Source organism: Harpia harpyja, chromosome W (genome assembly GCF_026419915.1).
Source record: "Harpia harpyja isolate bHarHar1 chromosome W, bHarHar1 primary haplotype, whole genome shotgun sequence".
NCBI lineage: Eukaryota > Metazoa > Chordata > Aves > Accipitriformes > Accipitridae > Harpia > Harpia harpyja.
The window spans coordinates 3,878,295-3,905,798 of NC_068968.1; the positions used below are offsets into that span (position 1 = coordinate 3,878,295).

Sequence of the window (27,504 nt, forward strand, 5' to 3'; positions counted from 1 at the left end):
GAGAAGGGAGAGAGAGAAAGAGGGAGAGAGAGAAAGAAAGAAAGAGAGAAGGAAAGGGTTTCACCAGTCCTGGGTCCAGCGTTGGTCCAGCCAGCGTAGAGACCCAGTTCCGGAGGGCGCGCGCTGAGGACTCGTTCTCCCTTCTTTTATAGTGTGTTAGTCGATGGTCTCGACATGCGCAGTCCCATTCCCGGGGTTCTCTGGAATCGGTCGGAGAGCTTTCGGGGGGGGGGGGTTCATCGCAGAGTTGCCTCTCTTTTTCTGCTGGCATGACCGCTTAAGATAGAAGCACAGTCCCATCCTCCGTGGGGCCTCCTCCTCCAGGCGCATATGCTGTGCTCCTTCTCCTGGTCACTTAAGATAAGGAATTGCGGCTTTGGAGAAGCGCGGTCCCACCCTCCGGGGGGCCCTCTCCTCCGGCCACATTATCCTGTTCACAAAACTCCAGCATTTTTACAGAGGCCGTTTTCTCCACCAAAGTTCTTTAACGAATGTTTGAGACATTGAATTTGTCAGACCGTCACACTGCGTTTAGTACTTCTTCTGGAATATCCATTTTTTCATCAAGATTCTCTTCAGTTATTAAACATATATGGGCTTTCGAAGCCATCTCTGGAGGAATATGCAACTGAACAGAGTCTTCAGAAAAGGTTAGTTGTGCATTCAAATTACAAAGTATGTCCCATCCAAGCAGTGGTAAGGGGCATTCTGGCATATAGAGAAATTCATGAGTTAATTTAGTATCACCAGTTGAATACTCCGTAGGTTTTAAAAACGGTCTTAAGGTCTTTTTCCCTGTCACACCAACAACATTTATCTTAGTTTTACTTAAGGGTCTCTTACAACTAGTTACTACAGAATGTGTGGCTCCACTATCAACTAAAAAAATCTATTATCATCTCATTCCCCAGCTTAACTGGAACCAGAGGATAGGCTGGGGAGATTTTAATAGATTCCTCCGGTCCCCTTCCTGTCTGCAATATGTACATTGATTTGCTCCTAAAGGTACGTTGTAATTTTCTCTATCATAACTTCCCTGTTCTATTCCCTTTCCTTGAAATCCACCTCTTCCACGTCCCCTTCCTCGCCCTCTGCTTCTCCCATCATTTAGGGCAGCTACTTGGGATGCCTGAATTTTGGCCTGTCCTCGTTTTTCCTTCTCAGCCGCCTCATCTCGATTATTATATACTTTATATGTAATGGATAATAACTGTGAAATTGTCATTCCATCTGCCCCTTCTACTTTTTGCATTTTTTTTCTAATATCTATTGCAGATTGACCAATAAACAACATATTAAACAACTTCAAATTGCTGGGATCTCCTGGATCTAAATCAGTCCATTTTTGTGTCACTTCGCACAATCTCTCATAGAAAGCAGAAGGGGTCTCTTTATCCCTTTGTCTTACTTCATATAATTTGGATACTATGCATCCCTTCAGGATTGCTTCAATATGATCCAATCACCTGTTTCCAATTTAATAAATCAGATGTATTGGGTCTGGCTGAGATGGAGTTAATTCTCCCCATAGCAGCCCTCGTAGCACTGTGCTCTGCATCAGTAGCTAGAAAGGTGTTGATAACACACCAGTGTTTTGGCTACTGCTGAGCAGTGCTGGCACAGCATCAAGGCTGTCTCTGCAACATTTTTGCCCCCCCTCAATGGCAGGCTGGGGCTGGGCAAGATCTTGGGAGGGGACATAGCCAGGACAGCTGACCTAAACTAACCAAACAGATATTCCATACCATATGACGTCAGCTCAGATATAGAAGCTAAGTAAAGGGAGACGGAAGGGGGGCATTTTTGTCTTCCGGAGCAACCACTATGCGTACTGAAGCCCTGCTTCCCAGGAAGTGGCTAGACATCGCCTGCTGATGGGAAGTAGAGAATAACATCATTTGTTTTTCTTTGCTTTCGCGTGCAACCTTTGCTTTCGCTTTATTAAACTGTCCTTATCTTGACCCACGAGCCTTTTGTTATATTTTCTCTCCCCTGTCCAGCTGAGGAGGGGGAGTGATAGAGCGGCTTTGGTGGGCACCTGGCACCCAGCCAGGGTCAACCCACCACATCAGAGGTGGTAGATGGTACATATATATATATAGGTGTTCCTTCTGATCCCACTGCTTGTCTAAGGGGAGCCTGCACTATAGGTTTCTGTTGTCTTGTTCTTCCTGAGACCAGACTCATATTATCACTTTCTTCATCACTCGAACTATTTGCCTCTGAATTCTTAGGGGGGGAATACTAGTAATTGTACATTCTCTTCATTTTCTCCAGTCTCATATTTTCCACCCCCACATCCAGTACAACAAGATTTAGTTCCTTTTTCCTTTTTTTTCTTTCAATGCATATATACTAATTTGATGTTTAGAATCTACTAAGCCACAGTTTTTTGAACATCCCAATGATTCCTCAAAGTAAAGAATAAATCAACATAAGGTACCTCATCCCATTTTTCAGTCCTACGACAAAACAACATTAATTGTAATATTGTATTATATTTCAAAAATCCATTTTCTGGCCACTTCTCACCATCCTCTAATTGGTATTGTGGCCACCACTGATTACAGTAACGTTTTAATTTATCTTTTGTCAGGGGATCCCCACCACATTTATTCCAATTCTTTAGGATGCATCCTAAGGGAGAGCAGGAGGGTACTTCCTGGGAAGCAGTAGCGCCCATTTCAGTACTGAAAAGAATTTACGAGGGACATCTCCCTTCATCTTCTGCTGCGTATCCTCCTTGATAAGTCTTATGTAGGATCCAAATGCTCACTGCTTTTCAGTAGTTTTCCTCTCCCCCCTTTTTCTAAAAAAAAATACCTCTTTTAAATAGCGTTGCACCATTGTGTCGCTTACCGCCCGACCACAGGAGAGAAGCCAATGGAATTCCCGATCAACAGATCAGTGCATGCTGGAGTCCACTCAGTTCTTTTCTCCCCGTCGGGTGCGGCAAGACAATCCAGGCAAGGCTGTCAGCATGGTCCCATCTGGGTTGCCAGAAAACTGTTGTCCCACAAATGGGGTTCATTTACCCGGTGTGCAAGCTAATAACACACACAGTCAAGGTATTTTCAAATTAATTTCATTGGTGCCCATGAATGGGTGCCTGTCTCAAGACAGCACACCCTTGTCTCAGAAATCCTCACATTTATACATTTAACTAATACATATTCATTGTTATTTTCCTTAATGATTGGTTCTTTCTTCTTCGCCCCTCATGTAAATTAGTGCGCAGACTCTTTCTTCCTTCATTGTCTTCTTTTGAGTAGGTGGCCAATGAGTCGGTGGTCACAATCTCCCCCTGTAGGAATTACCTTTTACCTACTTCTTCCCTAATCTTGGCAGTTCCAAGCGGTTCTTCCAGGTTTGTTGATCAGACCACAATCCATTACCTTTTCTGACATAAACATAAAGCCCCATTGTCTAGTAGTTAGTTCCTAAACCCTAAATCATGTCTAGTTATTGTTTCCCTATTTTAAATATTAACTGATGGGGGCTGTACACAGGACTTCAGCAGCTCCCTGTTTATTTCAATCATATTATACATATTAATTGATAACAGAAGTACCACTGAGCAGCAGTTGCAGAGCCACTAAAGCAATTTGGACCATAACAGTTCTTTACCAAATATTTTACTTTGGTTCCTGTTAGCTTTGATCACATGTACCTTAAGCTGCTTAACCACATGCTAAAATTAGATAAATTTTACACTGAAATAATGGCAGCATATGCAAAATAGAAACTTTACTTGTTAGATAAAATACCAAGTGTTTTTTTTTAATTTGCACTAATACATCTTGATATTCACATAGGCAAAAGAGCTTCTAAAACATGACAGAGCATCTCTGACTCTTCAGTTCCATTATTTATCCTAATTGTAGACAGCTAGTTACAATATGAGATAAACTCCTTGTATTGAGACAGCAATTAGTTAAGTACCAAAATTCTGAAGGGCAGGAAAGTAAGAGTCTTATTTTGAGCTTTATACTTCTGTCCTAGTTTCAGCTGGGATAGAGTTAATTGTCTTCCTAGTAGCTGGTACAGTGCTATGTTTTGAGTTAGGTATGAGAAGAATGTTGATAACACACTGATGTTTTCAGTTGTTGCTAAGTAGTGTTTAGTCTCAAGTCAAGGATTTTTCAGCTTCTCATGCCCAGCCAGCGAGAAAGCTGGAGGGGCACAAGAAGTTGGCACAGGACACAGCCAGGGCACCAGACCCAAAGTGGCCAACGGGGTATTCCATACCATGGGACGTCACATCTAGTACACATCTTCAGTGTACTCTCCGACAGTCTTGATCAGCAACATCAGCAGTACAAATCAGCATTACCACCCCCACGCATCTCCACTCCAGGTCCCTGCCACATAGATTAAATCACAGGTGACGATTCAGAAACTATTTTTGGGGGGGGGGGGGGGAAGAAAAAATCCTCAGTATTAAGTAAGTGGTGTGCATTCGGACTAACTGTCAGCAAATCCACCTCGGAGTCATTACAAGAAAGCACCTATCACACAACATGTCAGCAACAGCAAGAGTTTTCCCCATGTCTCCAGGCTTTCTCACTGTTACTCGCTTCCTTTAAGAATTGAGCCAGGCACCCTCAAAATTCACAAAATGTAGCAGAACATTTCCTTAATAAAAGAAATTGAAATTAAAAATGCTGTCCTCTGCTATTCAAACTATATCTCCACTGAGTCAAGACTTTCCTCCTGTTCAAAATCCTTAGCCAATTTAGCCTTAGCTTCCATCTGGATATTCCTTACTCCATCACTGGGACTCAAGATGATTGCTCACTCAAAACGTCACAGGCCAATTCTTGACCACTGGCTTACTGAAGCCATGCTGATCTCCATATGGAAAGGCAAAGAAGGAGCAAAAGGACTAGTATCACATCTCCCCATCTTGACTGGGTCTACACTAAACAGTGCACAGAAAAAATCCCAGGCACGTTTGCCCCTGAAAGAACATTGTCCTGGTTTCAGTTGGGATAGAGTTAATTTCCACAGGAAGCTGGGAGGGGGCACAGCCAGGACAGCTGACCTGAACTAGCCAAGGAGCTATTCCATACTATGTGCCATCATGCTCAGTATATAACTGGGGAGCGGGCTGGGGGTGCTCTCTCGGCTTTCGGTGGGGGAAGTGGCGGAGCATCGGGTTCCGGGTGGGTGAGCGGTTGCACTGTGCATCACTCGCTTTGTATATTCTTTTATTAGTGCCGTTGTTGTTGTAACTTCTCTTTTTGTGTTGTCCCAGTAAATTGTCCTTATCTCAACCACGAGGTTCCATTTTAAAATTTTTTTTCCTTTCTCCTTTCTGATTCTCCTCCCCATCCCACCGGGTGGGGAGGAGTGAGTGAGCGGCTGCATGGTGCTTAGTTGCCAGCTGGGCCTAAACCAGGACAGTCCTTTTTGGCACCCAACGTGGGGCAGGAAGGGTTGAGATAATGACAGATCTGGCCAGAGCGTGTTGAAACAACTTTGTTATACGCATTTCTTATATTAGATAAATAGATGCTAGTCACAATGTTGGTTCATTTGTTCACATGGTGGCGTTTTGTAAGTTCTTATATGCACTATGTATTCCCTGCAGTGATGTTTATCACCTCTGGGAGAGGAATCCAGATTAGCATTTTGCTATACTGGGCAATGTCGACTTATGAAATGATTACATCACTGGTCATGAGGTTAAGCTGGTATCTGTATGCAGCAGTGATATCATTTCCATATTTCGGGTGCCTTCTATCGGATATTATTGGTAATCGAACCCAATCTATGGAGAAGTCGGGGGGGATACTTCACCCTGTTCGTTCAACTCCCTTTTCTCCTTCCGCTAATTACAACAGCTTTTGAGAGTTTTGAATATCCTTGGGATGCGCAAGCCAGCATGCTGTTAGTGCTATGTCTCCAGAATGTGTTTCAGGTCTTGTTTAGGGCTACAAAAAGGCTCTTTAAGAATACCACCCAGATCTGCCCTAAGGCTGGATAGTCATCACTGGCATGGCATGTGGGAGAATATGGGCAGGTATCTAGAGAACTTCTCACCTCCAGTGGCTTGGAAGTTCACTCTCCGAACAACTACAGAACCCTCATGAAGTGGTAGAATATTTGAAAGGAAAATGCTGTGGCTATTCCAGAGACGCACAACTCACTGCACTGTGCTGGGCCCTGGCCAGTATCTACCAAACACTGCTTGATATTAGGCAGCACCCTCAGGGGGAAGAGAGGGAAAACACAGCAACAGGCATTGCAGCTACCCCAACCCCGGTGACAGGCACTGCGGCTACCCAAACCCCAGTGAAAGGCACTGCGGCTGAACCAGAGAACCAACCTGTGCCAGTATCAGTCACCCCCATACAGAAGAAGAAATACACAAAGAAATCAGTTCGCTGAGTGAGAGATGATGATGAACCAGGGTCATCATGAGACAGGAGGAAGAGGCAGAACCTGAAATAATCACCCGATCTCTATCCCTGAGTGAGTTGCCCGACATGTGAAAACATTTTGGCCGCCACCCAGGTGAGCACATTGTTACCTGGCTGCTCCAATGCTGGGATAATGGGGCCAGTAGTTTGGAATTAGAGGGTAAGGAAGCCAAGCAGTTGGGATCTCTGTCTAGGGAAGGGGGGCATCGACAAGGCGATTGGGGAGAAAAACACAAGTCCTCAGCCTCTGGAGGCAACTTCTGTTAGGTGTAAAGGAAAGATACCCTTCAAGGATGAAGTTACATGTCACCAAGGCAAGTGGACCACCATGGAGAGAGGTATCCAGTACCTGAGGGAATTAGCCATGCTGGAGGTGATTTATAATGATCCAGAAAATGGGCAGTCACCCACAGATCCAGATGAAGTCCAATGACACAACTGATGTGGCGGAAGTTTCTACGAAGTGCACCACCAACCTATGCCAACTCATTGGCAGTAATGTCCTGGAAAGAAGGCAATGGACAAATGGTGGACGAACCGGCAGTCCAACTCCGGCAATACAAAGGAAGTCTCTCTTCCTCCCTACGGGCCTGTGTCTCAGCTGTAGAGGAACTGTCCTGGGAGTTCCAGCGATTCAAAGTGGATTTGTACTTCCCACCTGTACAGGCCCGCATCACAGCTCTTAGCAGTAAGCATTCCTCTCCTCAAAAGAGAGAGGAGATAGAAGGTAAACACAACGGACTAACCTGTGGTTTTTACCTGCGTGACCATGGAGAGGTCATGAGGTACTGGGATGGAGAACCTACCTCAGTCCTAGATGCACGGTGTCCTGGTTTCAGCTGGGATAGAGTTAATTGTCTTCCTAGTAGCTGGTACAGTGCTATGTTTTTGAGTTTGGTATGAGAGAATGTTGATAACACACTGATGTTTTCAAGTTGTTGCTAAGTAATTACTCTAAAGTCAAGGATTTTTCAGCTTCTCATGCCCAGCCAGCGAGAGAGAGCTGGGGGGGGGGGGGGGGGCGGGCATGGGAGATGGGGGGGGACACAGCCAGGGCAGATGACCCAAAGTGGCCAATGGGGTATTCCGTACCATGTGACATCATGTCTAGTATATGAACTGGGGGAAGTGGGGGCGGGGGGATCACTGTGCAGGGACTAACTGGGCGTCGGTCAGCAGGTGGTGAGCAATTGCACTGCGCATCACTTGTGTATTTACCATTGTCATTTTAATAGTATTATCATTATCATTATTAGTTTCTTCTTTTTTGTTCTATTAAACCGTTCTTATCTCAACCCACGAGTTTTACTTCTTTTCCTGATTTTCTCCCCCATCCCACTGGGTGGGGGAGGAGCGAGTGAGCGGCTGCGTAGTGCACAAAGGGTTGAGGTAACAACAAACCTGACCAGAGCTTGTTAAAACAAATTTGTTACAAGCATTCATTATATTGGTCTAATAGTCACCGGTTACTATGCTGATTTTTGTGTTCTCAGAGTTGTTGCTCTCGATTTTAAAGTTCTGTTATGTATCACCTCGCTTGCTGTATGTAGTCCCTGTGCTGCTGCTTATCATCTGTGGGAGGTGGATTAAGGTTTTCGCTTTGATGTATTGTATAACACTGGTTTATGGTATGATAAAGTCATCGGCTGTGGGATTAATCCAGTATTTGCACTCAGCATTGTCGTCACCTCTATACTTCAGGAGCCATCTGTGGGAAACTATTAATAATTACACCATTTACCTTTTCTCCTTGGAAAACCAGTCTATGGGTGGGGGTACCTTTCTTCCCCTCTCCTTTCTCCTTCAGTCCAGTTACAATGGTGTTTGAGAATTTTGAAGAATTCGAATACCCCTGGGATGTTGAGACCAGCATGGTCCTAGCCTTACTACTAGGAACTAGCATGCTCCTGAATGTGGTTCAGCTCTTGTTTAAGGTTAAACAACTATTTAAGAAGATCACCCAGAGATCTGCCCCAAGGCTGGATAATTATGAGTGGCAGGGTGAGTGGGGTAGTACGGGCAAGTACCTAGAACAGTGGGCACCTCCAATGTTTTGGAAATTCACCCCTGAACAAGTGCAGAATCCGGAAGAACTAGTAAAATATTTGGAAAAAATATGCTGTCACCCTGGCAACTCCAGAGAGATACAAATTGCTGCAACATGCTGGGGCCTGGCCCATGCCTATTGAGCCCTGTTCAACACCACTCAGTACCCTCAAGGGGAAGAGAAGGTCTCTGGATCCAACAACAAGATGACAGGCACTGCGGCCACCCAAACCTCGGCAATGGGCACTGTGGTCCTTCCAGCCCCGGCGACGAGCACTGCGGCCACCCAAACCCCGGCGACGGGCAATGCGGCTACCCAAACCTCGGCAACAGGCACTGAAGTCCCTCCAGCCCCGGCGATGAGCGCTGTGGCCCCTCCGAGCCCGGCGACAGACACTGTGGTTACCCAAAACCCAGCGAGTGGTACTGCAACTGAACCAGCGGACCAACCTGCACCAGTATCAGTTGCCCCCATACAGAAGAAGAAATATACAAAAAAATCAGTTCGCTTAGCGAAGGATGAAGATGAGCCAGGGTCATCATGAGAACAGGAGGAAGAGGCAGAACCAGAGGTAATCACCCAGTCCCTATCCTTGAGTGAGCTGCAGGATATGTGAAAAGATTTTGGCCGCCGTATAGGTGAGCACATTATCACCTGGCTCCTTCGATGCTGGGACAATGGGGCTAATAGCTTGGAATTAGAAGGTAGGGAAGCCAAGCAGCTGGGATCGCTTGCCAGGGAAGGTGGCATTGACAAGGCAATTGGAAAAGGGACACAAGCCCTCAGCCTCTGGAGGCAACTCCTGTCAAGTGTGAAGGAAAGGTACCCCTTTAAGGAAGATGTTATATGTCAATCAAGCAAGTGGACCACCATGGAAAGAGGTATCCAATATCTAGAGGGAATTAGCCGTGCTAGAGACGATTCATTATGACCCAGACAACCCACAATTACCCAAAGATCCAGACGAAGTCCAATGCACACGACCCATGTGGTGGAAGTTTGTACGGAGCACACCATCATCCTATGCCAACTCACTGGCAGTATTGACCTGGAAAGACGAAGAGGCACCGACAGTGGATGAAGTGGGTCACCAACTCCGTCAATACGAAGAAAATCTCTCCTCCTCCATACAAGCCTGCACTTCAGCTGTGGAGAAGCTGTCCTGGGATTTCCAGCAATTCAGAGAGAATATGTCCTACTCCCCACCTGTAAGGACCTATCAGCCAACTATTAGGAGTGAGCGTTCCTCTGCTCGAGAGAGAGAATATAGAAGGTATATACCGCAAGGTGCCCTGTGGTTTTACCTATGTGATCACAGAGAGGACATGAAGAAATGGGATGGAAAAACCTACCTCAGTCCTAAGTGCACGGGTACGTGAGTTGCGAGGAAAAACCACCACAAAAGGGGATTCTACCAGGAAAAATGCCGCTCCAGTTTCCAAACAGAGTAGAAGGGCTGATCTTATTTCTGATCCTCTTGAAGGGACTTCTGAGTTAATTTTACAAGAAGTGAGTAATGAATACTCTGACCAGAATTAGAGGGGCCCTGCTTCCAGCCAGGTGGAGGAAAGGGATAACCGGGACTATTGGACTGTGTGGATTTTATGGCCTGGAATGTTAGACTCACAGGAATATAAGGCTCTAGTAGACACCGGCGCACAGTGCACTCTACTGCCATCAAGTTATAAAGGAGCAGAACCCATCTGTATTTCTGGTGTGATGGGGGATCCCAAGAGTTAACTGTATTGGAGGCTGAAGTAAGCCTAACGGGGAATGAATAGCAGAAACACCCCATTGTGACTGGTCCAGAGGCTCCATGTATCCTTGGCATAAACTACCTCAGGAGAGGGTATTTTAAGGACCCAAAGGGGTATTGGTGGTCTTTTGGTATAGCTGCCTTGGAGATGGAGGGAATTAAACAGCTGTCTACCCTGCCTGGTCTCTCTCAAGACCCTTCGACTGTGGGGTTGCTGAGGGTTGAAGAACAACGAATGCCAATTGCTACCACAACAGTGCACTGGCGGCAATATCGCACCAACCAAGACTCCCTGATTCCCATCCACAAGCTGATTCATCAACTGGAGAACCAAGGAGTGATCAGCAGAACTCGCTCACCCTTTAATAGTCCCATATGGCCCATGCGGAAATCTAATGGGGAGTGGAGACTAACAGTAGACTATTGTGGGCTGAATGAAGTTCCGCCACCGCTGAGTGCTGCCGTTCCAGATATGCTAGAACTTCAATATGGACTGGAATTAAAGGCAGCCAAGTGGTATGCCACAATTGACATCACCAATGCGTTTTTCTCAATCCCTCTGGCAGCAGAGTGCTATCCACAGTTTGCTTTTACTTGGATGGGCGTCCAGTACACCTGGAATCGACTGCCCCAGGGGTGGAAACACAGTCCCACCATTTGCCATGGACTGATCCAGGCTGCACTGGAAAAAGGTGAAGCTCCAGAAAACCTGCAATACATTGATGACATCATCATATGGGGTGACACAGCAGAAGTAGTTCTTGAGAAAGGGAAGAAAATAATCCAAATCCTTCTGAAAGCCGGTTTTGCCATAAAAGAAAGTAAGGTCAAGGGACCTGCACAGGAGATCCAGTTTTTAGGAATAAAATGGCAAGATGGACATTGTCAGATCCCCATAGATGTGATGAACAAAATAGCAGCTATGTCTCCACCGACCAATAAAAAGGAAACACAGGCCTTCTTAGGTGTTGTGGGTTTTTGGAGAATGCATATTCCAAATTACAGTCTGATTGTAAGCCCTCTCTGTCAAGTGATCTGGAAGAAGAATGATTTTAAATGGGGCCCTGAGCAACAACAAGCCTTTGAACAAATTAAATGGGAGATTGTTCATGCAGTAGCCCTTGGACCAGTCCGGACAGGACAAGATGTTAAAAATGTGCTCTATAGTGCAGCTGGGGAGAATGGCCCTACCTGGAGTCTCTGGCAGAAAGCACCTGGGGAGACCCGAGGCCGACCCCTGGGGTTTTGGAGTTGAGGGTATCGAGGATCCGAGGCTCACGATACTCCAACTGAAAAAGATATTGGCAGCATATGAAGGAGTTCGAACTGCCCCAGAAGTGGTTGGGACTGAAACACAGCTCCTCTAAGCACCCCAACTGCCAGTGCTGGGCTGGATGTTCAAAGGGAGGATCTCCTCTACACATCATGCGATTGATACCACATGGAGTAAGTGGGTCACGCTGATCACACAACGAGCTCGCATAGGAAACCCCAGTCACCCAGGAATTGTGGAAGTGATCACAGACTAGCCAGAAGGCAAAGATTTTGGAATGTCGCCAGAGGAGGAGGTGACGCGTGCTGAAGAGGCCCCGCTGTATAATAAACTGCCAGAAAATGAGAGGCAATATGCCCTGTTCACTGACGGATCCTGTCGCATTGTGGGAAAGCATCGGAGGTGGAAGGCTGCTGTATGGACTCCTACACGACTAGTCGCAGAAACTGCTGAAGGAGAAGGTGAATCGAGTCAGTTTGCAGAGGTGAAAGCCATCCAGCTAGTGTTAGACATTGCTGAAAGAGAGAAGTGGCCAGTGCTCTATCTCTATACTGACTCATGGATGGTGGCAAATGCCCTGTGGGGGTGGCTACAGCAATGGAAGCAGAGCAACTGGCAGCGCAGAGGTAAAGCCATCTGAGCTGCCACACTGTGGCAAGATATTGCGTCCCGGCTAGAGAATCTGGTTGTAAAAGTACGTCATGTAGATGCTCATGTACCCAAGAGTTGGGCCACTGAAGAACATCAAAATAACCAACAGGTGGATCAGGCTGCTAAGATTGAAGTTTCTCAGGTGGACCTGGACTGGCAACATAAGGGTGAACTATTTATGGCTCTGTGGGCCCATGACACCTCAGGCCATCAGGGAAGAGATGCAACATATAGATGGGCTCGTGATCAAGGGGTGGACTTGACCATGGACTCTATTGCACAAGTTATCCATGAATGTGAAACATGTGCTGCAATTAAGCAAGCCAAGCGGCTAAAACCCCTGTGGTATGGAGGGTGATGGATGAAATATAAATATGGGGAGGCCTGGCAGATCGACTATATCACACTCCCACAAACCTGCCAAGGCATGCGCCATGTGCTTACAGTGGTGGAAGCAACCACCGGGTGGCTGGAAACATATTCTGTGCCCCATGCCACCCCCCGGAACACTATCCTGGGCCTTAAAAAGCAGGTCTTGTGGTGACATGGCACCCCAGAAAGAATCGAGTCGGACAATGGGACTCATTTCCGAAACAACCTCATAGACACCTGGGCCAAAGAGCATGGCATTGATTGGGTGTATCACATCCCCTGTCACGCACCAGCCTCCGGAAAAATCAAACGATAGAATGGACTGCTAAAAACTACACTGAGAGTAATGGGGGGGGACTTTCAAACATTGGGATACACGTGTAGCAAAAGCCACCTGGTTAGTTAACACCAGAGGATCTGCCAATTGGGCTGGCCCTGCCCAACCAAGACTTCCACATACTGTAGAAGGAGATAAAGTCCCTGTAGTGCGCATGAAGAGTATGTTAGGGAAGATAGTCTGGGTTAGTCCTGCCTCAAGCAGAGACAAACCCATCCACGGGATTTCCTTTGCTCAAGGGCCTGGGTGCACTTGGTGGGTGATGCAGAAGGATGGGGAAGTTCGATGTGTACCTCAGGGAGATTTGATTTTGGGAGAGAATAGCCAGTGAATTAGGCTGTATGATATTTAACTGCTAAATAACCTGCCAATGTATGTCATTGTATCTATAGTGTCTATATGCCATATCAAGGGTATTACAGTAAGAATTACCCAAATGACTGAAGGATGGACTTTGAAACCGAGCCAAGTGCAACAGTGATGGAACTTGAACTGGTGCCCAGCGATTTCCTCAAGATCAACATCTTTGACCTGCAGACCAAGGGCGTGGGTTGCACCAAATGTACCAGCCGCAAGCTCCGGAGGCAGCATGCAACAATCCAACACCTCACACCATCTCTCCTGTCCTGAAGGACTGTTACAACAGATGGAGCCCCAAAGTCATGGACTAAATAAAATTGATGGACACATTGGAGGGATGGCCCATAGACTAAGGGAATACTATTTGTGTGGGTGGGTGTACATATATATATATATATATATCTCAGACAGGTAAAGTGGTGGTGATTAATTGGAAAATGTAGGATCTGGGCATGATGTAGATGGTATAGAATAAGGGGTGGATAATGTCCTGGGTTCAGCTGGGATAGAGTTAATTTTCACAGGAACCTGGGAGGGGGCACAGCTGACCTGAACTAGCCAAGGAGCTATTCCATACCATGTGCCATCATGCTCAGTATATAACTGGGGAGCAGGCTGGGGGGGGAAGTTCTCTCTCTCTCTCAGTGTGGGAAGTGGCGGAGCATCGGGTTCCGGGTGGTGAGCGGTTGCACTGTGCATCACTTGCTTTGTATATTCTTTTATTAGAACCATTGTTGTTGTTGTAACTTCTCTTCTTGTGTTGTCCCAGTAAACTGTCCTTATTTCAACCCTCGAGGTTCCAGGTTTTTTTTTTTCTTTTCTCCTTTCTGATTCTCCTCCCCATCCCACCAGAGGGGGGCAGGGAGGAGCGAGCAAGCAGATGTGTGGTGGTTTGTTGCCAGCTGGGTTTAAACCACAACAAACATTTATCCAGTTCCCCTGAAATTTGGTTATCTCTAGAGCTAAACTGTTACCATGATCCCTGTTGGACCACCAGCTTGGGTCAATGTATTGGGTCTGGCTGAGATGGAGTTAATTTTCCCCATAGCAGCCCTTGTAGTGCTGTGCTCTGCATTGGTAGCTAGGAAGGTGTTGATAACACACCAGTGTTTTGGCTTCTGCTGAGCAGTGCTGGCACAGCATCAAGGCTGACTCTCCAACATTTGCCCCCCCACCTCACCAGCAGGCTGGGGCTGGGCAAGATCTTGGGAGGGGACACAGCAAGGACAGCTGACCCAAACTGACCAAAGGGGTATTCCATACCATATGACGTCAGCTCAGCTATAAAAGCTAAGTAAAGGGAGATGCAAGGGGGGGCATTCATTATTTACATTTGTCTTCCAGAGCAACCGCTACAAGTACTGAAGCCCTGCTTCCTAGGAAGTGGCCAGACATCGCCTGCTGATGGGAAGCAGAGAAAATCTTTTGGTTTCCTTTGCTTTCGCTTTATTAAACTGTCCTTATCTCAACCCACGAGCTGTGGGAGCAGCTTGGAACACCTGGCATTTGTTTTCAAGAGTGACCACTAGAATTTGTTGTGCTGCATGTTTGCCAAGCCTTTGAAGAACTAGTTTTACAAGGTCGGGTTGGAGGATGGCCTTGTGTAGGCCTGGGAAGATGTGGCTGAAGACAGTCACGAGTATGTCTATGGAATGTTTTTATCTTTAACTGTTCTAAGGAATGGCAAATATCCCAGCTCGGCCAGATATGCGCTCCTGTGTTAGTAGTATTGGCTGTATGCCGTTAGTTCTTTCTAGATCTTTGTTGAAACATATATAAGTTTGATCCTTTTGTGAAATAAAGGGAATCTTGCACAGAGAGCTTGAGCGCTTGATTCAGTTGCTGCACAAGCCTTTTGTTATATTTTCTCTCCCCTGTCCAGTTGAGGAGGGGGAGTGATAGAGCAGCTTTGGTGGGCACCTGGCATCCAGCCAGAGTCAACCCACCACAGTCAAGTACCACAGTTAAAAACAATTCTTAAGTATGACTTAAGAGCAAAACCAGTTTGATAGTAAAGAGGTAGGCCATTCTGCACCAGCTGGTCTCAGCGCCAGGAACAGTCCCAGGCATGCTTAAGTTACCAATACTTAGCTCCCCAGCCCAAGCCACCAGGCAGCCATTTCCACCCACTGGAGACACCGATCTCAGAGGGATGCTGCAATACCATTCTTAGAGGACTGCAGTGTGACAGTGGGAACAGTGTGACCATGCCTTCCCTCTCCCAGTCCTCACTCCTAATAACCCTGCGCTCTCCAAAATCCATCATCCAAAGAGGCTCCCATGCAGAATGGATAAAAGGCTGAAAACCAAGAGCTAGTGTTCAGCAAAAGCACTTGTTGAAAATAGTCCTGGCATGGCAGGATGCACGTTTACACTAGGGGAGCGCACGACTGGAGATGGTACTGCCTGGCCCTGCTTAACATTGGCACAATCCCATGTTGCTTTCAAGAGGGGATCCTAGTAAAGTGATGGGGAAAGGCAGTATGGAAGAGACAAAAATAATTTTTAACATCTTGATAAAAATACAAGTTTCTCTATCAGTTTTGAAAACTGTCTATTGCACTAGCTGTCAAGCCATTTTCAGCAGAGATGCAGTCTCATTAATAAACAGAAACTATTAACAAAGATCAAAACTGTGGAGGTCCATAATAGGGCATGGTGGGAACAACAGAATCTGCAGAACTCAGAATTTTGAGAAATAAAAAAATTACAGGCCTTTTAACAGTTTATAAAATCCTTAAGTTCATCATTCTCTTTAGCATGCTATAGGATGTTCAAAAGAGCTACAAAATGTTTATCATTTTCTATTATATTTGAAGTACTTCTCCGTAAAAGAGGGGATTTTTTTATTAATCACATTTCTCACCAAAAGCTGGGACTAATATATTGGTCTGTAACAACAGCTGGGAAAGAAATGCTTAATAATGGTTATTATTTGTACAGAGCAATGGTAAAATAAAAGTGGGTTGTGTAATTTGTTCTGCTTGTTTTATGACTACATACACCAGGACAAGACTTTTATGCTATACTGATGTTTAATTTTTAATGGACCTACTGCAGGCTGAATTATTTTATTGCACTACTTGTCCCTTAGAACATTTACAACTGCATAATCTCTCCACTGGTTGGATTAGTCACTTGTAAAGCACATGTTGATCTATAAATATTGAACCACTCCAATCCTGTGTCCATTTCAGATCCAGGACTGAAAAATTATTCCAACTAAGCTGATAAACTTGTAACAAAATATTCAGAGTAAAATTGTCCTGTCGAAATAAAGCTGGAATACACGGAATGAATAAGGGCACAAACCAGCCTCTAAGACAACACAAACAACCCCTTCTTAAAGGGATACAATAAAATCAGAATCTAGTTCACTAAAAGCTGTTACTTAAACTTAAGTTACCCCAACTAAAATCTCCTGCTAAATTTTATAGCTATTTTTTCATAGTGTATTTGTCTCCTTTGTTGGTGTAGTGCTAGATAAAACCATGCCATACATACTAAAAATGAGACTAAAATGCAGTCAGAAGCACAAAGCAAACAACACCCAGCAATAAAGAGAGAATAATAATTATTTATTAATTAAATCTTTACTAGGAATCAACAATTCTTTTTTTCAGTCATTCTTTTAGAGACCACCATTTTTCAGGTTATTTGTAACAAATCTTATCTTCCACTGAGCATTCATACAGTGCCTAGTGCAAGGTATATAAATTCATAACTACATAATTTTTTAAGTAAAAATACACAAAGGGAACCAAAAAGAGGTATCCCTTTAAAAGATTTTTACTTTCCAGCAGTTAATTCAGCACTAAGAATCTAACTACTGAAATGTATGCAAAGAGAGATAGGGAATAGAAAAACACGAGATGAATGTCACCACTGGATGATTTATGATGTCTAACATTATCCATTCTCTGATAATGGCAATCAAATCAAATCTCTGACTTCTAAGGGAATACTAAAGGTAAGAAGGATCAAAGCACAACTCCTATGCCTTTTGTATACAGCAGCAGAGCTGGCTAAGGTTTGTACCATGGGGCAAGGGTTCATTACTTCATGTCTGTACAGCGCTGTGCAAATATAAAGTACTAATGACTGAGAACAAGAGAGGAATGCCTCCCTCTAACATATGAACTTATTATTCACATGGAAAGAGATATCTCAGCCTTGTAACTAAACCCCATTTTCTGCACAGGTAAATAATCAAGAATTAATTTAGAACTGATCCTATAGAGAGTTAGGCAAATTCTGTGTCTCTATTTCTGGACAGCCTTTGGTCAACCTGGACAGAAAATGACATTTATTTAATATTCATGTAATGGTAATTCCTGGGGTCATAATCACATGTAAAATCAAAACCACCAAATGCTTTACAAACAAAAAGGCAGATAAGGTTTTTGAGACTTTAATCTCACTCGCCCTGTCAACCAAAAAAAAAACAACCACCAGAAAACTGAGGCCAAATTAATGTTGGGGTTTTTTTAAAAAAAACAAAGCAAAACAACAAAAAACGCCCACAACTAAATTGATTGCAGCAATCAATAAATAAGTTTCAAGGAACTCTTAGTAAAGGCCAGGCCTAGCCAGCAGGTATTACATTAACTGTCATTATCAATTTGGACTCACTGGGAACAGACTTTATTTACAAAGCAAGAGTTCTGGGAATTCACTCGTGTTAAAAGAACCTCCGTATTGCTCCAATTCGATGTTAGCAAAGCTAAGTGCTGCTTCATTAAGTGCAGTGCACACATTTCTTAATGGAGAGCAACTTTAATATTTCGAGGGAGTTCGTCATCATCTTGTGTGGGATATACACATTCATGTTAACAATTTCAGAAATGAGAAAAAACACTGTTCACTTTTTCTTCTTTTTTCCTTAAAAAAGGCAGGATATCATAAATGAAGAATTAGTGTAAAATAGACAAACATCCTTCACAGTTACTAAACTTTGTCAGCCTTTAGCATGTTTAAAACTGACAACTTTAAATGTAGCAAAGGAAGGAAGGAGGTTAAAAACTGCAAAATATTTCACCTTCTGAGAGCCATCTTACATCCCATTCAGACAAGCATCGATCACTCCATAGTTTATGATGGAAATAGCCAAACGCAGGAAAGAAAAGAGGACAAATATTTCTGATGAGTCATTTTTCTCTTTCTCAATCACTCCTTCCCCTCCCTTCTCCAAATGCCTTTTCCAGTAGATACAAACATCAGAAACACCTTTATTAAGTCAGCTGTACTTTTCAAAAGGTTGCTCTTGTGATATTTTGATCATTACAAAGCATGCAAGTTACACAAGCACTGCATCACTGTAGCTACATTCAACTCAAATCCACAAAGGGAGCCTATTAGCTACCGATGCTGACATTCTGCACATTAAGAACCCAAACCTCTATTTTGGGTAATCGGGACATGAAGGATTTGGGTGCAATAATACGAGCCATAGGCGACAAGGAGATAAACAGCACCATTCCCCTTCCCCATGAAAGGGGATGGCTCTGGAACATTGTTAGCATTTGCACTAAGACATGGAAAAAACATACAAAAGAATATATCAGTCTCTTCAAGGCAGAAAACATCTTAGGTACTACAATTAAAAAGGCAAAAAATCTCCACTGCAAACATAATTGTCTCTCTTTTTAACAGAGACCATTTATCACCACCCTGAAGGTGCCTATAAATCGCAAAGGGCAAAACTGTTTTCCAGCTTGGTGTTCATATCTTTCCCAATGATAAGTGACCTTGAGGGTTGGATGGTTTAAATGTTGCTTAAAGAAACAATAGGAAGAACAGAGGGCAAGGTGATTTCTTCACTTTTAAAAGCAGCTTAACTCTGAAATTTCTGTACTTTGGTAAGCTTTGGGTAAAGTCTTTCTCCTGAAATAACAATTTAACTGAGAAAATTCCAGCAAGCAAATACAACTGCTGCTTATTTTAACAAGAAAACTCATTTTTTTATATATAAACAAGTATGACTCAGTCCTACATAGTAGTTTTACTACTAAGAACTTCCTGTACCTTCCCTGCACTTGAAACAGTCTGTCTAATATTTCCATGCTAAAACATGCCTTGTTGCTCTCCCTCAGCACTGCCCAGACATGAAACAAGCCCTTTTCAGAGAGATGAATGCCTTCTCATCCTGCACCAGTGATTTTAGCAGTGGCTTATGCTTAGAAATCTCACTGCAAGATTGGGACCTAAGTAGTGTCCACATAAAGAGAGCAACTAATATACAATGTGTATCTGTAAATCAGTTTGCTCACAGGTTGAGAAAGAAGATGTAGAGAAAGATACTATTTCTACTCTTTGTTTTAAGTAGCTGAGGCATTCATACACCAAAGACAGTGAATGGGACTGTATTAAGAAATTACTTTGTCAAGCTTACCACAGGCATTCAACATTCATGACGTTGGCTTAAAGCTGTGCTTAAAAAAATGAGCTTTCTTATTTTTTCTGGGGCCTCAGCCTTTAGGATTCACAGTTGCAAAATTCTGTAGGCAACAAGGAAGGCTATAAACTTTCATTAAAAGCAAGATAAAGGCATACTGCACCTCTTCAGAAATGAAATGCTTTCAGGCATTTTATAGCATCATGTGTAAGATCAAATCTCTAGCAAGGTGCTAAATAGACACGGAGGCTTACAGGGGATAAAACAGAATGAACCTTACCATATGCATTCATCTCTTTCCAGCCCCCTCCCCAAACCCTCTGAAGATAACATTATCAAGAAATAAGCAGGACCAATCAGAAAAGGGAGGCTATACCCCCAATCAGGCATTTCTTTAACATTACTGAATTTTACAATATTCAAGTGGACAGTGTCCTTTTTAAAAAGCAACCCCTTTATTATAATCAACTGACTGTAGCAGAAGCTCATACTCATCATCTCTCAAAGACACCAGGCTTCCCTTGATTAGCTTGAACATAAAGGGTAACATTGCTTTTGTGTACACTCTTCCCTCCTGCCCAATTTGCAAATGTTTAATTAAATATAAATAGCATTAACTTTTTCTGTATGATTCATTTAGCAGGTTAAAAAGTTCACTTGAATATACAGTATTCATCTAAGTAGTCCATAGTGTGGAGTAATTATATCTGAGCTGTTACAGTGAAAATGGAATGCAAAGTGATTAACGTTGTACAAAGAAAACGTTATTCCTCAATACTGAACAGCTCCACCTTCAAAGTCTCTGTAAACCAGTCATCATAATCTGTCACTGCCTTCTGTCCTTCCCACCCACCCCCCCCCCCAAACCAAGAAAATAACAATTAAAAGATAAAATAATCCAGCACCTGGATTGGGAATCCAACCAAGACAAAGAACCAGGCTGTTCAATGGGAGCTCACCTTTCAGCACACGTGCAGCCAAGGTCAACTTTAAAGGAAGAAAGAAGCTGTGATGTCCAAGGGAAGGAGATGGGCTGGAAGACAGGGGAGCAAGTTGTGCCAAGAAGAGTGGGTGAAGGTCAGGAGATCACTCCTGGCAAGTATTGCCTGCTGCAGCCCCTCCCAGCTACCACCCCTTCCCACTCGCCCTACAGGCAGAAACTCCCAGCTGAACCCCACACCCACGTCCTACCTGCCAATCTCCCTCTCTAGATATGCACCCCATCCATTCATCATCTCTGGTAATTCAAATATTCCCATCTGCAGTGCTAAAAAATCAGTAACATGCAAAATGTCCACAATCCGTCCCATCAAGCACTCTCACAGCAAAAGAGAACGATCACCCTCAGCACAATTTGGAAACTGTGCTCACGTTCGATTTTCCAGGAAAGAGCCCTCTGACAGAAAAAGGAATAAACAAGAAAATGTGTACAGGGATCATCCAGAAGTTTAAGGGCAAAACTGTGCTGAGTGAGAGCAACAGCCCTGTGTACCCAAAAGTCAACAACTAGATTCCAAGTATTTTGGAATATGAACTCAATATTTCTTTGGTTAACAAAGTTTACAAACCTGAGTTGATGCCAGAGACAAAGAGAACATTTTCATTTTGCAATAAATCTCAGGGAGAGCAAAAGCTCTTAGAAAGGCTTACCCTCTAGCTGAAGAAAACTAGCCTGCCAGCTTAGGAGTTATATTTGCAAAGTTTTATAAGTAGCAGTTAAGGCCAAAGGGGAAACTGTACTGTCAGAAACTTAGTTTGGCCACCAGTTATTGCCTTAATCCATGAAAAAAAGCAGCGCCGGGATCTTTACTGACCACAAACCAAACAGGACTTTGAGCGTTCGCTCTGACATAGGACAGTGCCAGCAGCAGGGCACCAATGTCACACTAACGCAGCTGTGGGACCTGTCCAGATCCACAGCAAAACCAGTTATGCCCACCCCAACCTGGAAATAAAGATGGATTTTGTGTATTTCACTAAAGCATTTTTCAGTCCGAAGCTTCTTCTAACACACATTTTAGGCAATGTTTAAAAAAAAAAAAAAAAAAAAGAGTAATACCAGCTAAATCACAGGGTTATAAGTGATTATATCAAGGGAATTCACATGATTCATGACAGTTTTCTCATTGCTTTATTATAAGATTAAATATCAGAGTGTCATATTCTACCACTAGCCAGCAGTTGGGGGGGGAACAGCCCCTATAATGAAAGAGGAGTTTGGAGTAAATCACAAACTGAATGTAAGCCAACACCACAATGTCATTGTCTCAAAGGCACCAGGAATTCTGTAACGTGTTAACGGGAGCAGCACACTGCAGGACAGGAGATTAGCTGCCCCACAGAAGAGAGCAATAAAGATATGAAGTTCAGAAAACCTGACCAACTGAGAAAGGTTTAAAGAGAAGCATTTGGCTTACAAAAGAGATGTGAGACATATGGGGGAGCAGGAGGAAGGAGGAGGGAGGAAGGGAAGCACAAAGCCTCGCAGCCTGGAGAGGCTGTTGGCGGTTCTCCGTGGCTGCCATGCTAACACAGCACCAAGTGTGGTGAAGAAGGTTTTTTTGAATAACTTTTCAACTAGGTAATTAAGAAAACCAAATCGACCCTGCAGTGCTGCAGATCCTATGGAGCTCACTCAGCAGTGCTCTGGGGGTCTGCTGTCCCATCCACATGTGGGGTAACTGCTTTCCTATCCATGCTGCAAACTCTTCAAAGACAGGGAGGTGTGTCCACTCAGCATCTACCACATTATCATTAGCAGTAGCATTATGTCTATCTTAAACCTTATCCCAGATTATTATCTTGCACAATCAATACCTGGCATCAGTAAATATCCATTTAGTAAAACTGTATCTGTTTAAAGGCATTTTAATATCTTCACGAACATCATAAAAACACTGGCTTCTCTATAAAAGAAAACTGACAGCAGTTAGCCTAACAGCAAAAAACAGTTCAGTAACAGATCCTTTTGGTGTGATAAAAAAAAAATTCAGTTGGTTCCATTTGTACTGATATATAATTTTAACAGAGGACTGAAATTTTTATTTCTAGTCAATACATAACATTTTATGCAATACAAAATAAAATGCATTTTCATTTATTTGAATACACTTCAAAATATTTGAACTTCTTATTTGAATTTATTTTAAATTACTTTTGTTTAGCTGTTTTCAACTCATTAAAATCATGCTCCACACTGAAAATTTGATTTATTTTTTTTAATGTGTTTAACCAGTCCAGCATTTAAAAGTAGCTGGGACTATATAACTCATAAGAGATGAAACTATTAGTTTAATTCAACCCAAAATTATAAACTGGCTTGGTTTCGTGAAAACTTTGTTTTTCCAGAAAAAAATACTACTTTATTTCACCCAGTGTCAGAGGCAAGCTTATAATGAAAAGCTTATATACTTCATTGCACAAAAGAGACTAATTATCTTCACTCTAAATTAAATATTCAAGGATTCCTTCACTGTCATATCTCATCAAGCTATATTCAAAATTCCCTTAAAACCTGAGATTTCAGAAAAATATTTTCCTACAGCTATTTTAGCAAAGGACAAAGAGGCAATTAATACAGGGTAGTGTCAGATTTCAGCAGGCATACAGCTGATGTACTTAAGCCACCTTAAAAAGGCCACAAAGGTCTTGTGAAGCAGGATACCCTTTGTATAAACAAGGCACGCCTTGCTAACGACTGTGCCCCTGAAGAAGAACTAAAAGACTGATAAGAAGGGACCATCCTACCCCAGGAGTCACCGAAAGTTGAATAATTGCTAATAGGCATGAAGTCAGCAAAAATCTTCCATAACTGGAGGAAAGGTAAAGGCAGCAGGGGGAGATCATGACCACCGACTCAATTCAAGACCAAAAAGACTTCCCCACTCTCCTTGAGCATGCGCTGTAGAATAAAAGAACACTGTACCTTTAATTCAAAGCGGGAAAACTTTAGCCCAATAGAAACTGTGGTAGATAAGCGACTACCAGTAATAGTTTTGGGGAAGAACTTTGGAAACTAAATATGTATAACTGAACTGTATAAATTGCTTGCCCGTTTAGGTATGAGGGGGCTAGCTTTGTGGATTACTACCTAGCCCCCATCCTTGCACAAACATGAATTGGAATAAAATACCTCTGCTCTGTGTGTACATTGGCATTTGACACACTGGGTAAACGACCCCACTTTTAGGACAACACAGCCAAAAAACCAACCTTATTAAAAGCAAAAGTAACGAGCACGCAGTGCAGCCACTGTATTTGTTTTGTTCAGCACTGTAAATTATCCTGCCATTCCTGAATGCAGCTTACCAGTTCTCCAAGGCATGTATCTTCATATTTGTTTAGCATAGTTGACTGAATTGCAAACTACAGCTATGGCACTGTATTAGTAATAAATTATTGTCACCTGATGCAAGAGTCTTTGCTCCTGTTTATCATAGCAGACAGTGCATACCAGGAAAATTCTGCACATACCATTGAAGAGCAGGCACTAAAACTGAGGTGGCTGAATTAAGGTCTTAGGTTTATCATAGTCAGTAGAGTCTATAGAGAAGGCAAATAATTCAGGTATGTAATGCAAATACTTAATATTACATCATATGAGTACTCTTCAGCAACTTCAAAATAGGAAAATAACAAACTTACAATATCACCCAGACCGACGAGCCACCATTAGGTCACATTTCCCATCTGCTGCTAACAGCTAAATCCTGCCCATCCCTGCTTGACTAAGATTTGTCTTTGATTGCAACGCCCTGGCTGTAGAGCTCTCAAATTCCTTGTCCTTGGATGCATGAGCCTTTGGGTCACATGAGCTTAGGCCATCTTGCAGGTGACTGAAAGCAGATCCTAATGCCCCCCTTTGCCTGATGCATGGGGGGCTGCCTCTAGCCCCAGCCTGTTACCTGATTGATGTCAGATACAGAAAAACCTGTGGTAGATTAGAAAGTCCTGTTTTAAATTAAGTTAGTTAGCCAAGATCATTCTGAGCTTTTCTATTCTTCCTGTTTAATGGTGCCTCACCTGGAGCACCACTTCTGATCCTTTCTATTCTTCCTGACTGATGGTGCAACCCTCTTGGCAGGAAAATGAACCACTGACCCGATACAGAGCGACTTAGCGGTCAAAGTGAGGAGGGGATACCTCCCCAAACGACCACCAAAGACCACCTGAGACCCCTACACATGCGGAGAAGGCATCTGATGTGTCATGGTTATGTAATCCTATGCATATGCATCAGGTAGTTTGAATATGTACTAGGTAGGAGTAGTTTAATAAATTAGATGCAATTGTTACTGTATAAAAGGGGCACACCTGATGAATCTGGTGTGCTTGATTTGTGGAAAGTCCACCAAGCACCCTGTGCAGAATAAAGCAATATCTCTCCTGAGTGTGTGCGATTGGTCTATTGCACACTGGGTAATGAATCCGCTTTTAGGGCAACAGTTTTGGTGACCCAGATGGGACTGCCATGACACCTTGCCTGGATCGACTTGCCATCCACCAGCGGGGAGACACTGCTCTCCAGACTCCAGCATGCACCGACCTTTTGATTGGGGACTCCGAGAATATTCTCCCCAGCCAGAGCAGGTAAGCGACACAATGGTGCAACACTTGCTAAAAGAGATGTTGCTAGTTTGAAGTATAATTGGTGTAACTGGTGTAATTGGTATATCATATGCACAACTGGAGTATATGATATTACGGTGTTTGCATGCATAGGAAAAGCTAATCATATACGTTTGACAGCGGTGACTGGAGTATATGAAATCTTGGTTGAGAACGTTCTTTCTGGGGAGGAATATGGGTGCCCAGGAGTCAGCAGAAACTCCTTGTTCCCCATTAGGTTGTATTCCAAAACATTGGGGCTAGTTTAGAGGGGATCCCCTAACAAAAAAGAAGCTGACAGAATACTGTACTCAGTGGTGGCTGAAATATAAATTGAATGATGGGGAAAAGTGGCCAGAAAGGGGATCGTTGAACTATAATACAATTTTGCAATTAATGTTGTTTTGTAGAAGATTGGATAAATGGGATGAGGTGCCGTATGTTGATTTGTTTTTCTCGTTAAGGAACAATCATGAAATACGGAAAAAATGTAATTTGTTGACTTCTGATTCAAACGTAATGATGATGATGGAGGATATTAAGAAGGCACCAAGGTATTGTTCTGCTTGTAGTATTGGGAAAAGGTGCCTAAAACTGGAAGATGAGGAGGAGGATATCCAGATGTTAGTAGCACCAGAAGAAAAAAAAAATGGCTATAGAAAAGGGAGGAGAATGAACGGCAGAATGCTAGAGACGGCCCTGACAGGTTTATGCCAATTCAGGAGCCTAATTGGAACACAAATTCGAGTACAGGGAGGTTAATGATTAAGCAATACCACCAGCTAATTCTGTACAGAACAAAAAATGGAATGTCTGGGATGACAATATCCCAGCTGATTGAAATTGCATATAAAGCATACAATAATAGAGAGGAGGTAGAGAAAAAAGAAAAATGAAAAGGAAAGCTGCTTTTGTCAAGGCTCAGACCTCATCTGGAGGTCGAGATTTTAGAAGGGGACGAGGACAAGGATGAGGACAGAGCTGAGGGATGGGAAGAAATCTGAAATTTAGTACCCCCTTAGATAGGGACCAGTGTGCTATTTGCAAAGAAAGAGGGCATTGGAAAAATGAATGCCCAAAAAGACTGTCTAATCAAATTTTAACTCCCATAGCAAGACCTATACCGGAGGAATTAATTGGAGTCGTTTATGAAGACTCTGATTGACGGGGACCGGGGGTTGAAAAGATAGAGTCCCCAGCCAAACCCCTGGTTGAAATTAAAATGGGGAATGATGTAGTTAAGTATTTAGTTGACACAGGAGCAACTTATTCGATATTAAATAGTTGTAAAGGACCTATGAGTAAATATTCTATGGCTGTTGTTGGTGCAATGGGAAAAGGAGAGGTTAGACCCTTTTTCCAACCGAGTGTAAAATTGGTAACAAGATGTTTGTACATGAGTTTTTCTGCATGCCAGAATGCCCATTACCTCTAATGGGAAGGGACTTGTTGAATAAATGACGGGCACAAATAACTTTGGATGCAAACAAAATAAGAGTCTGTATTCTGCAAAATAATGCCTGGGAAGCGCAGATATATGTGTTGCAGGAACTACTTGGGACAGCAGAAGACAAAGATAAGGAAGTCAACTCTGTTGCGGAAATAGAAGATGCTGTAACTCCCTTCGTATGGGCAACTGAGAGACCTGGAAGAGCTAAATCTGCTGAACCGGTAAAAATAGAATTGAAGACAAGCTAAGCTGGTAAGACAAAAACAGTATCCTATAAAATTGGAAGCCCATGTTGGATTGGAACCTATCATAAACAACTTCCTCAAGTATGGACTGTTGCGAGAGTGCCAGTCAGAATATACAATCATAGAATTGTTTAGGTTGGAAAAGACCATTAAGATCATTGAGTCCAACCATCAAACCAACACCACCATGCCCACTAAACCATATCCTGAAGTGCGTCGTCTACACGTTTTCTGAACACCTCCAGGGATGGTGACTCCACCACTTCCCTGGGCAGTCTGTTCCAATGCCTGACAACCCTCTCAGTAAAAAAATTTTTCCTAATATCCAATCTAAATCTCCTCTGGCGCAACTTGAGGCCATTTCCTCTCGTCCTATCACTAGTTACTTGATAGAAAAGACCAGTACCCACCTCACTACAACCTCCTTTCAGGTAGTTGTAGAGAGCGATAAGGTCTCCCCTCAGCCCCCTTTTCTCCAGACTAAACAACCCCAGATCCCTCAGCTGCTCCTCATAAGACTTGTGCTCCAGGCCCTTCACCAGCTTTGTTGCCCTTCTCTGGACACGCTCCCGCACCTCAATCTTACC

The 27,504-nt window shown here is 43.4% G+C and overlaps 1 protein-coding gene across 5 annotated transcripts in view; it reads right to left on the minus strand.

Annotated features, from left to right (window-relative positions):
- Positions 1-27,504, minus strand: part of LOC128136277 (growth hormone receptor-like) — a 231,411-nt gene that overhangs the window by 141,793 nt on the left and 62,114 nt on the right. Inside the window, exons 1-2 of one of the 5 annotated variants that reach the window (XM_052775535.1) lie at positions 20,987-21,005; positions 20,575-20,648 (exon numbers count right to left, since the gene is read on the minus strand). The exons of 1 other annotated variant lie outside the window; for it this stretch is intronic. The gene's annotated coding sequence lies outside the window, so the exon portion shown is untranslated. Of the gene's footprint in view, positions 1-20,574; positions 20,724-20,806; positions 20,951-20,986; positions 21,006-27,504 lie in introns of those variants that run through there. 3 more of the 5 variants (XM_052775534.1, XM_052775537.1, XM_052775538.1) reach the window with 3 other exon arrangements.